The sequence below is a fragment of the Gobio gobio genome (genome assembly GCF_949357685.1).
Source record: "Gobio gobio genome assembly, chromosome: 1".
Classification (NCBI taxonomy): domain Eukaryota; kingdom Metazoa; phylum Chordata; class Actinopteri; order Cypriniformes; family Gobionidae; genus Gobio; species Gobio gobio.
This window is the reverse complement of record NC_137097.1, coordinates 40,397,838-40,411,110: the sequence shown is the minus strand read 5'-3', so window position 1 is coordinate 40,411,110 and position 13,273 is coordinate 40,397,838. Positions and strand designations below refer to the sequence as shown.

Sequence of the window (13,273 nt, the reverse complement as noted above, 5' to 3'; positions counted from 1 at the left end):
CGCGCCGCATTGCTCCCGTTAAAGCACCGTTTCTCTGTAGTTCAAAGGTGCACTAAATCTATTATATTAAAATTATTAAATTGTGTATTTTATTATTTTTGGTAAGAATAAGATGCGTTACCTCTCAAACATCATTCATCCTTATTTTTGTAATTTTGTGTTTTTTTAATAGCTAACTGCACCCATTTCTGAATATTGCTTGATCAAGTATTGATTAAGCAATAGTACATTGCAATCTTCTCATTACTCTCTCTGCATTGATCTAAACAGCGTTTATAACAAAGAAAAAAAAAAAAAAAACCATGACACTTGTTAATAAAAAATATTTTATGCATAGGGCCTACAATTTAATAATATATAATAAAGTTGTGTTTCAAAATGGATGAGGAAAATATAGCGCCTTGAAAATCTCGGTAGCTCGTCAAAAATAAAAATGTGGCGTACGTCTGTCAAACGAGGGGAGGCTGTTGGGAGTTTTTAATGCAGACAAAAATAAAGGTAAAATACATAACATTGCGTCTGTATCTGAATAAATAAAATTAATGCCATAAAAAGTTGGGAGGATTTGGCTGCTTGACAAATGAAAATCAAAAACATGACACATGACAATTTTATAAAATACAACTTATTAATATCTCAAACAAATAAAATAAATAAAGTCAGTTGAATCCAAAAAGCTCTAAAATTTTTTTTTATAATTGTTAAGACGGCATCAGTAAAGCTAGACTAGACTATTTAAAAAAAGTTAAATATAGGTTACACAAATAAAACGTTTAGGTAAAGCTGCATCTGTCTCTGAGAGAAAACAAATATCAGCAATTTGATGTTTTTGATGGATTTGATGTTATTGAACTCGAATTTGAAAGAATAACTTTTTTTGGTTTGAATGATCTGAATTCATGCGTTCTCGACCACGACTGGCTTGACTGCATGTTCTTAATAATAGGCCTATTATTCTGAAAATAATAAGTAAATTTCAATCTTCTCATTACTCTCTGCATTTTCCAAATATTTGGGACGCGAAAAAGATCCGATATAATTTGCGATATAAGTAATATTATGTATGGAAACAACTTGAGGGCAGATTTTTTTTACAACAACGATACAACAAAACGTATGCGTCAATGCGGTTTTTTTTAGGGATTACGTCACTACACACACCATTTTATCTGTAAAAGGCCAATTGGATTGAAACAGGCTGGAGACAGCACTTATGTACTTTTTTTAACGCATATTCACTTTGTCGATAACAAAACAGTGGATGGAAACTTGGCTAATGTTAACCAAAATGGTTGTATGAATAAATGTTCCACACACCAAAAAAAAAAAAAGGAAAAAAAAAAAAACACTTTCATTTGGGTCAATTATCCCTTTAAGAGATTCAAGTAAAGGAGCATGAGAAATGTATCAGCAGTGGTACAACCTGAAGAGCAGTTTTGAAGCCTCAAAGACAGCCGTTGCCATGACAGCGCGTAAAGAACACTATATCGAGTCCAACCTTTAGTTTAAAATGATAACCGTTTGTTTTACTCGCATTTTCCCCTATTAACTCCAGTCACGCATCAGCTCTTCTGCCACTCAGTCCCGGCTGAGGGGGCGTGTTCCGGCGGGAAAGTGACGTCGATGCATACCCTCTATAAGATTCTGCTCCCTTCTGGAGCCTGTCTTTGTCAGCTTGGCAAAAGTAAAGATTTTGCTGTCCAGAGGTTCGAAACGAAAGGTCAGTCACTGAAAAGCTGGTGCATGGCTTGTGCTCCTGAGTACACAGTTGTAATAAAATTCCTTGGTCAACACACATCACATTCTGTCAGCATGTCGGTGGGACGGGCATGTCAGGCAGATTTGAGGTGAAGCATATCCATCTTCTCAGTCTTTAAACTTGGCTTCAAATGTAGGTCCAAGAATTCTGTATTGGTCATCAAATCAACAAATGATCATCTATAGAGAAAAGAGGTGAAGAGATCATGAGCAAAAAGCATGTGTGGCCCATTCACACCAAGAACATTAACTATCCACCTTATTTTTCACGTAAGAGTGGGTTTTGCGACGACTGTGTAGCTTTGGCTGGCTAACTAACTTTTAATATGGACTACAGAAAGACTGCCGTCCTTTGTGCAGTTAGGGGGTGCCATAATAGCTGGCTCAGGCTTAAAGAATACCTGCAAGATACTGGTTTTGGCAAGTGAGGGTTTAAACTAGGGCTGCAACAACTAAACCATAAAAATCGATAATAAAAGTTAATGAAAATCATTGACAATGAATGTCATTATCGATTAGTCGCGTCTGCCCACCGGGCATGGAAAACTTCCGCCAGTCGTGTCAAATTACAGCACTGAATAAAACGCATTTATTTGGACAAATTAATACATATAAAAATAGTGGAGGAAACAGAGTGAGCTGCTGCTGGAAAGGTACATGATCAAGCTGCCCAAAACATGAGAATTCTTCATTTTAAACTTCAAGCTAAATGTTTAATATGGCTCGCCCTGTCAGGCACTTTGACAGGTCTGGTGCTGATTAATGCATGATATATTTCCTCAGTGCAAAACTTGCATTTTACAATTATATCCTTTTTGGATACATTTCAATTTTGAATTTGCATAAACTATCCTTTTGGTTTATAGCCATTTTACACATATTTTGCATCGAGCATAGCTTTAGATATATTCACTATACACTGATCACACATTATGACCTAATATTGTGTTAGTCCCCTTTTTGCTGCCTAAACAGCCCTGACCCGTCGACGCATGGACTCCAAGGTGTGCTGTGGTATCTGGCACCAAGATGTTAGCAACAGATCCTTTAAGTCCTGTAAGTTGTGAGGTGGGGCCTCCATGGATTGGACTTGTTTGTTCAGCACATCCCACAGATGCTCGATTGGATTGAGATCTGGGGAATTGAGGCCAAGTCAACACCTCAAACTTGTTGTGCTCCTCAAACCATTCCTGAACCATTTTGGCTTTGTGGCAGGACGCATTATCTGCTGAAAGAGGCCACAGCCACCAGGGAAAACTGTTTCCATGAAAGGGTGTTCATGGTCTGGAACAACACTTAGGTAGTTGGTACATGTCAAAGTAACATCCACAAGGATGGCAGGACCGAAGGTTTCCCAGCAGAACATTGCCCAAAGCATCACACTGCCTCCGCCAGCTTGCCTTCTTCCCATAGTGCATCCTGGTGCCATGTGTTCCACAGGTAAGCGACGCACACACACTCGGCCATTCACGTAATGTATAAGAAAATGTGATTTCAACAGACCAGGCCACGTCTCCCATTGCTCTGTGGTTCAGTTCTGATGCTCATGTGCCCACTGTGGTGGACAGGGGTCAGCATGGGCACCCTGACTGGTCTGCGGCTATACAGCCCCATACTCATACCCCATACTATGCAGTGTATTCTGACACCTTTCTATCAGAACCAGCATTAACTTCTTGAGCAATTTGAGCTACAGTAGCACATCTGTTTTGACCGGACGTGCATCAATGAGCCTTGGCCGCCCATGACCCTGTCGCCGGTTCACCACTATTTCTTCCTTGGACAACTTTTGATAGAAACTGACCACTGCAGACCGGGAACACCCCACAAGAGCTGCAGTTTTGGAGATGCTCTGACTCCGCTATCAGAATTATCACTAACCATCACAATGTCAAACTCAATCAAATCCTTACTCTTGCCCATCTTTCCTGCTTCTAACACACCAACTTTGAGGACAAAATGTTCACTTGCTGCCTAATATATCCCACCCACTAACAAGTGCCGTGATGAAGAGATAATCAGTTATTCACTTCACCTGTCAGTGGTCATGTTATGCCTGATTGGTGTATATTTCCATAGCATTTCATGGTGCACTTTGTCAATAAAATAAAGAATTTTAGCCCCACTTTATATTAGGTGGCCTAACTACTATGTACTTACATCAAAAAATAAGTACAATGTACTTACTGTGTTCAAATTGTATTGCAAAACACCTTTGCTGATATTGAGGTGGGATACGTGTAAAGTTAGGGACAGGTGTGGTGGTGTGGGTAAGTTTAAGGGTAGGGTTAGATGTAAGGGAAGTGTCAACTGTGTAATTACAAATGTAACTACAGAAATTAATTACAGATGTAATTACATGCAGGTATTTTTTTAAATGTAAGTACAATGTAAAAACATGTATGTACACAATAAGTGCATTGTATCAAATTATGAATTAAAATGTTAGTACATAGTAGTTAAGGCCACCTAATATAAAGTGGGTCCAGAATTTTTTTATCTACGATTAAATTGAATAAATAATCAACCAACTAATCGATTATCAAAATAACTGTTAGTTGCAGCCCTAGTTTAAACTTTTATTTTGAAATCATGATGAATGAACAGGATCGCATCGATGACCTGTCCACTCCAAGCGACAACACAAAATAAATGAAAATGTCCTTAGATGTCAGGCCACTTCTTCATTTCATCCCCCACCTGTGTTATACACTGCAGGTGTGATAAATATATACCATCACACAACATTGCTCCTTACCCATTGGCTAGCGAAACGGAAGCCTAAAACATTAGAAGTACGTCAGTCAGCTGTCAATCAATCCGTCACTGCGGGTCTCAGGTGCGCCCCCGCTCAGCCCTGCCCTCAGTTCGTCCCCTCTGTCCCGCTGCCCACTTTTCCAGCATTTTTCAAATATTGCCAGTGGGTAGATGTGGCGAACAGCGAGGCCGAGGGGCCGTGAGGGCGGGACGAGGCAGCGCTCATCAGGGAGGATGAGCGCCAGCTGCGCGCCGCAGCGATCTCGGCCCTCGCGGAGGAGTGAGGGACTATAAAGGAGGAGCGACGACAGTGAGGGACGAGAGAGGACCAGGCCTGGACGTTTTTGTTATGTGCACGCTGCAGTCGTCCGCGAGGGGCTGCAGCCTTTTTGTTTTCATTTTGTGTTTGTGTGTGTGTAGGCGGCAGTCGACCGTGAGGGGCTGTCGCCGCCATTTTATTTTGTGTTTATGTTTTATTAAATACTTTGATTGTTCGCCGGTTCCCGCCTCCTTCTTCCCGTACAAACAACGTTTTACTACAGTAGAGTTAGGCTCTGACCAGGTGTTGAGTTACCCTTTAAATCTGCAATTTCGCTCTCCACGCTTGTGCATTTTTTTTCTGATTCGATCATAAACTAGCAGTGTCAATGTATCATCCTCACCCCTTACGGCATTGGTCCTGCCTTTTGTTCACACAGACCATGTCCCGGCAATGTTACTAGGTCAATCCCGGGACGTGTTTGCGTTCACACAGAAGGCACTCCAGCAATTTCAGTAGTTAAGGCCACCTAATATAAAGTGGGTCCAGAATTTTTTTATATACGATTAAATTGAATAAATAATCAACCAACTAATCGAATAACTGTTAGTTGCAGCCCTAGTTTAAACTTTTATTTTGAAATCACGATGAATGAACTAGATAGACAGACAGACAGACAGACAGACAGACAGACAGACAGACAGACAGACAGACAGATAGATAGATAGATAGAATTCTTTTGTGTTGGCATAGGTTTATGGATGATTTACTTTACAAATCTGATGAAATGGTGCACACGGAGTTCTCATATTAATGTCATAAGTATCCCAAACTCACAACATATGCAGAGATGGCGTTTGCTAAATAAGCAGCTGGGATGCGCATCGATGACCTGTCCACTCCAAGCGACAACACAAAATAAATGAAAATGTCCTTAGATGTCAGGCCATTTCTTCATTTCACCCCCCACCTGTGTTATACACTGCAGGTGTGATATATATATACCATCACACAACATTGCTCCTTACCCATTGGCTAGCGAAACGGAAGCCTAAAACATTAGAAGTACGTCATAGTGTTTACTTCCGCATTGCAAAATAAGGTGGATAAGATAACAGCAACACTTTACAATGAGGTCTCATTTATTAACATGAATTAAATGCATTAACCAACGAACTAACAATGAAGAATATATTTTTACAGCATTTATTAAGTACATTAACTTAGGGTTGTGCCGATGGACGATATCATCGTCCATCGTGTTGGCTGACCGACATCACGATGGAGCGCGACCATCGTGATGCCACGCCCCCGTTGCAAGTGCGACACACACTAATCCTCTTCTATAGTATTAGTTAAACTAAAAACTTAGCAGGAATTGCTCTGTAAATTAAATTGAGAATGTAACTAATGCATATAGCCTATGCTATTTTAAATACTGTAGTCTATGCCAGATATATGCATAGCCTACATTTTGAAATCATTTGAGGCTGAAACATCAATATGCATGCGTGTTTATTTTAGCACTTCCGTCAGTGAAACAACAGAGCCTATAAAACATTTAAACGATTTTCAGTAAATAATCGTTACCTCAAGAATATAAGAAAATTAAATATTAGTTAGAAAAATATTTTATTCATACTATTTCCCTGCAAATATGCGTCATATACCGCTCTGCGCTTTGAGAGGAATGTGGGACACGAGCTGGATACCTTCTCGAATATCTTCAAGTTTTCTCCTGATGTTGCAAGGCAACACTTGTTGTAAAAGTTCTGAAGAGCGGATTTTATCTTCCACAAGGGCAAGACATTTAGGCAATGTTTGATTATTCACTGCCAGAGAAAACGAAACTAAAATCACTGCGGCGTGTGTGTGAAATGCGCTATTCAAATAGACCGCGATTCTTGACGCGCCTAACCAAGTTTAATAACAAGAACAAACTGTGTTAAATACAATTTGAAGTAAAAAGGTATTCGTCCTTCAGTGTTTTTTATACTTTACCGCAGTAAAGGATGTGAATAGTTAATAGACTTAATTATAAGCAAACGAAAGGAAGAAACGATTATAATCCCCTGCGAAAATGGCGACGTGAGTGAAGATTTAGGAAAAGAAATGAGATGTCCATGTCCATTGGGATAAAATGGACTGGGCCTATTGTTAAAATTCACGGAAAATCGAGTGACCAGATCCAAATTGCAAAGCAGAATGAAAAAGTGCTATCTGACCATTATTTCCTTTCTAGGCTAAAAGCTTTGTCCTTCACTCCTGTGGTTATATTCACGTGCAAGTTGCAACAGCATTCACATACAAAACACTGGGTTAGTAAAATAACGAAATTATTTTTTTAAGAGTAGAAAATAGTATTTATGTAAAGAGATATATTTTTTTATAAAATAAGAGCTCAACTCTTAGTGGAAGGAACCTATTTTTTTCCCCTCACGTGCAACCTAGCGGATGATTCATTATTTGGGTTAGTAAAAATAACGAAATGATAGTTTTAAGTAGAAAATAGTATTTATGTAAAGAGATATAGTATATTATCTACCTATTTACATAATTACCCCCCCCCAAACGACGATATCATCAACCATCACGATGTTTTACTGTAAACATCGTAAACTGCCAATTTAGGGGACATCGCCCAACCCTACATTAACTACTATAAAACAGATACATTTCTCTAGTGTATTAGTAAATGTTGAGATTAAAGGGTTAGTTCACCCAAAAATTAAAATTCTGTCATTAATTACTTACCCTCATGTCGTTCGACACCCGTCAGACCTCCGTTCATCTTCGGAACACAAATTAAGATATTTTAGTTGAAATCTGATGCCTCTGAAAGTCCTCCATTGGCACAATGGTACTCTACACTCTCAAGACCCTTAAAAGGTACTAAAGACGTCGTTACAAAGTCCATCTCACTACAGTGGTTCTAAAACAACTTTATGAATCGGCGACAATAGCTTTTGTGCGCAAAAAAACCCTAAATAACGACTTACATAGTGATGACGATTTCAAAACAAAGCATCATGAAGCTTCGAAGCGTTATGAATCCTTGAGCCGAATGATGATTCGGATCGCGTGTCAAACCGCCAAACTGCTGAAATTTGGCGATTCAAACCGCTGAATCGACTCAGTGATTCATAACGCTTCGAAGCTTCATGATGCTTTGTTTTGAAATCGTCATCACTATGCAAGTCGTTATTTAGGGTTTTTTTGCGCACAAAAACTATTGTCGCCGATTCATAAAGTTATTGTAGAACCACTGTAGTGAGATGGACTTTGTAATGACGTCTTTAGTACCTTTTAAGGGTCTTGAGAGTGTAAAGTGCCATTGAGCCAATGGAGGACTTTCAGAGGCATCAAATTTCAACTAAAAAATATTAATTTCAGTTCCGAAGATGAACGGAGGTCTGACGGGTGTAGTGGACAGCACATTCCAGGGCCCAGTTTATGGCCGGGCCACTCTCTGTCTATAACAGTGGACAAAGGTTTGCTACAATTTGATTGGATCTTGGTAGACAGAGACAAACAAACTGTCCAACGCCATCAGATAAGATGCTATGACAACATCCAGACACCAAAAAGACCAGCTCTTGTACCAAGCCCAGGAAGGACAAGACATCTCATTGGCCCAAATGCAGTACCTGCCCTTCACCCATATCCCTAGTGTCCTGGTCTATGACTGCCATAAATTCCACAGGACCTTAGCAGTACTGGGTGAAACAAAGACCACAATGATTCATCTAAATCCATTCATAACTATGTTTGGAAACCTTAAGACTGATGTAAACTACACACATCCATTTCATACTTATTCAGAAAAAGAAGTATTCTCAGTGACAGCTATTTGTAATGCAACATACACAGAATCAGCTGTTAATGAATGAACAGTTCAATCTTTTCCCATCATATTTGGTTTCTATTTGTTTAGAATATTGCCAAGGGTATTCTGATTGTATTCTGAATACAAGTTAGAAATCTCACCAATCTTTCAGATTAATCAGCTGACCAACTCTCCCCACTTTACATTCAATCTAAAATGATTGAACAGCCTCCTGTTTGGAGCGTTCTCATAGAGCCAAGGTAAAAGACCTTGACTAGTGTCCAAACTAAGAGAGGGGGAAGGTGGTCATCTGATGTACTCATAACCACACCTTAAGTGACGTGTGATCCAGAAATCACAACGTCATCGGTGATGTGAGTACCAATCACTACCTTACTTAACGTCCTTGGATGGACGAATGTAAAATCACTACATAATTGGCGTCCCTTGTTTGGGCCCAAAAGTGAAATTATTACACGGGTGTCGAACGACATGAGGGTAAGTAATTAATGACAGAATTTTCATTTTTGGGTGAACTAATCCTTTAACATTAACGAAAGATTAATACATGTTTTAGAAGCATTGTTCATTTTTATTTCATGTTAACTATGAGGGCTGGGTATCGATTCAGATGTTCCGATTCGATTTCGATTCGCAAGCTCTCAAATCGATTCGATTTCGATTCTCAATTCAACTCAATGAATATAGATTTAATTCAAATAGCCTGCTATATTTATAAAAAAGAACAGTGAACATGAGTTTACAAGTGGGTAATTAAAAAGAAATTAATATTAAACTCTTTTTATTTTAGGTACACTTGGGTAGGCCTACATTAAAACAGAACCCATCTCTATATTTCAAATGCATACAATTATGTTAAATACAATAAAAAAAAATTTTTATGGATATTTTGATACACTTATTCTAAAACATACAAAGGATATTGGATGATTTTCAGCAATTTTCAGTAAAGGACAAGCATTTCTTGCGATTTAGCCGACCGTCATTCAGACTCTGTCCGTTTTTATGGAGGCTTTTTCCTCCAGGGGCGTCTGTGCTTTGATTCGTGCCCCGGATGATGCATTATATTTCGTCACTATCTCTGTTATTTGCATGCCTTCCTTAGATGTGATTGCCATTCGATTTTATCTTAACGACAAGAATATATGCAATACCGGGCAGGATCGACTGGAAACCCCCCCGGGGGGGGGGGGGGGGGGGGGGGGGTCGATTCTTGGCCTTGAGAATCGATTTTGAATCGACCACATTTTAAAAATCGATTAATCGAAAAATCTATTTTTTTGCCCAGCCCTATTAACTATGATAACTATATTAGCATCCACGCCAACAAACAATAACGCTGTTTATTATAAGTGTGCTGTCTGCCACTTTAAAAGGGCATATTGCAGGTTAAACATTTTTCAAAATTAATATATAACCTTGTATGAAAATACCAAATGAAAAGTTAATGCAGGATTTTAAATGTTTTAAAAAGACATGAAGGCACTAATTTAGTAGATAAAGTTACCGTTTCGTTGAATTTGTAAAAAACGCTTTTATAAAAGATTTATATTCAGTAGAAGTCAGCGTGCTTTCTGTAGTTTTTCCATTTCAATTTAATTCATTCATTCAATTTAATTCATTCATAAATTAATTTGAATGAAAATGCCATGCATGTATCGGATCTATTTTTAGTGGCATTCAGTTTAAGGATTTGACTGTTCATAGATTAGGTCAATGGTCTCATTTTCTCTTGCGCTGCTGCTTCACTAGCATCGTCGGCATCGGGAGTTAACGCAGTTTGAGCCAGCGGCCTGAATTGATAAGGCTCTGACCCTGTGTCTACAGACAAGTCACTCTCCTCCACTTCGAATGACCGCTCTGTTGCAGGCTACTGGCGTCACTCCAGTCACTCTCCATCTTTGCGAGTCTGACAGCTGTCAATCAATCCGTCACTGCTGGTCTCAGGTGCGCCCCCGCTCAGCCCCGCCCTCAGTTTGTCCCCTCTATCCCGCTGCCCACTTTTCCAGCATTTTTCAAATATTGCCAGTGGGTGGAGTTAGGCTCTGACCAGGTGTTGAGTTACCCTTTAAATCTGCTTATGATCTGCGATTTCGCTCTCCACGCTTGTGCATTTTTTTTCTGATTCGATCATAAACTAGCAGTGTCACTGTATCATCCAAGCTGGCGAACGATCTCAGCGTCAGCGTAATCACTACGACTCACCCCTTGCGGCATTGGTCCTGCCTTTTGTTTACACAGACCATGTCCCGGCAATGTTACTAGGTCAATCCCAGGATGTGTTTGCATTCACACAGAAGGCACTCCAGCAATTTGATGGCACTTTTTATGGGATCCATGCATTGCGTGAAAGGTGCTTATGTCTCCCTCATCAGACACAGCCAATTCAAGTCTTGCAGTCTCTGCTACAGGGTTGATGCCTTGAATCAGGTGTGTTAGGGTGTTTTTACACTGTTCATGTTTGCTGCGGTCCGAGTTAAAGTGTGATTGTTCCCGGCGCCCCCTGCAGAATTGGTCTGGTTTCACACTCAACTTGATTCTATCGAACCTTGGTGCATTTTCACATTCATGCGAATCGCAGCACTGTTCAAGTGCAACCGAACTCTGACCACCTCTTCCAGGTAGTCTTGGGTTTGGTACCTCATTGCGTACCCGGGTCCTCATGACAGCTTCACATTAGCAAATTTTAATGCGAACCGTGCCCCATTTTGAACTAAACTGCCAGTGTAAAAATACCCTTAGACAAGGAAGACATCTAAAAAAAAAGGCAAATAAAAGCCAGGGTAGGTCACAATTAATTGGTCTCACCTCTGTGAAGAAAACAACTTGAGGATCTTCACCATGGACGAACAGAGCTTTGGCCATTGAATAGTGGTGACGTTTCTTGCACTGGAAGGGGCATTTCTGGTAAAACATTACAGATCAATTATTTTGTGCCAGTTTAGAATGAATAAGGGTCACACTTTATATTAGGTGTCTTTAACTACTATGCACTTGCATACAAAAATTTTTTAGGTACAATGTATTTATTGTGTTTGTGTTGTTTTGCAAATGCTTCTAGTGAGGTGGGATACAGGAAAGGTTAGGGGCAGGATTGGTGGTTAGGTTTAAGGGGTAAGAGAGGGGGGTTACACTTTATTTTAGGATGTCTTTGTTACACTGTAATTATACATGTAAGTAATGAGTAATATTAAGTAACTAGATGTACTTACTATAGAGTTAGGATTTGGTTTGGTTAAGTTGCATGTTATTACGCATAATTTATAGTTATTACTGTAGTAACTACATATAACATATGTAACTGACAGTAAAATAAAGTGTTACTGACAACAGTGTAATTACAGATGTCATTACAGATGCAGGTTTTTTTTATATATATAGAAGTTCAATGCAAAACATGTAGTTACACAATAAGTGCATTGAATCAAATTATTCATATTAGTAGTAGTTAAAGACACTTAATATAAGTAGCACTTTACATTGGACCACACCACACAGTAAATATTAATGCAGTATTCAAGTGATTACTTACACTTTCATTTACATTCCCATCTGTTATTCTTGTTCATGAACTGCTGATATATTCGACATTAGGCTACATAATACTAGTTAATGTAATACTATTATGAAGTGTTTCTAATGATAATGTGGAAATCCTTCAGATACACACCAGCCTCGACAGATCCCCTGCAGCACACGCACACCAGTCTCCAAACTCTTCGCAGAGGCCTCCAGAGACACTCAAATACGCCACCTGCGATAAGATAAGATATTCCCATCTGAGCGAACACTGTTTGAAACTAAACATCTCTAAAATAGATTAAACAATCAACTAGACTTAAACTAGGTTATAATCACTTCTACTTAACGGAATCCATCACTAAAAGGTCGTCGTGTTTGGGCGCAGACTCGACACGTTTGTTCACTAACGTCCACAAATCACTTCTATTTCGATGTTTATGTTGCTCTAACTAGTGTGAACGCACATCATCAACTCCGAAATGCTTATAGTGGACGATAATTTAAGCATTTAAGCTATAATTTAAACTCGGACAAACTTGAGTGCGAAACAGGTTGGAAGATGGAGCGCGCGCGCGCTCCCGCACCCGGTTCCTCACCATTAGACAGAAAATCAACGCATTCCTTACCTCTGGTGCTGGTTTCCATACTATTAGTATTTGGTGTGGCGATCATTGTGTTAATGTGTCCTTTATAAACTTAATTTGCAAAGGCGACATGTACAAGAAAACTTCTCGCGGCAGCGTGCACTAGCTTCATCGCGCGTCAATTCGAATGGGATATTAGGACAAGTCTGACTGAAGAGCATCACGCGCATGACGTCACTGTGTTGCCATGTCCTCTCTTTTCACATTCTGCATAATGGCGTTATTATTCGGCATAGCTGTTTGTCCTTTCCACCCCTGTGTTTATGTCTTTACCGGGAACGACGTCTACCCCAATAATACGTCAGTGCGCGCCGTTTCCCATTTCAAGGTGCGCGCGCTGTTTGGGGATTTGACTGCACATGGCAACCGCGAACTCCAAACTCCCCTTTTAAAACCTGCGTTTGAAGAGGTTCGTGAATTGGAAACGTGTTTTTTTGTGTAAACCAATACAATGGTATGCTTTTATTAATTATTAGTCCCTGATCT

The 13,273-nt window shown here is 39.6% G+C and overlaps 1 long non-coding RNA gene across 1 annotated transcript; it reads right to left on the bottom strand.

The window, feature by feature from the left end:
- Positions 1-831: 831 nt before the first annotated feature.
- Positions 832-12,375, bottom strand: LOC307134170. The gene is made up of 3 exons (XR_013817525.1): positions 12,292-12,375; positions 11,430-11,525; positions 832-1,938 (listed from the first exon to the last, which is right to left on the bottom strand). It is a non-coding gene; the product is annotated as an uncharacterized lncRNA (long non-coding RNA).
- Between the last annotated feature and the right edge of the window lie 898 nt (positions 12,376-13,273).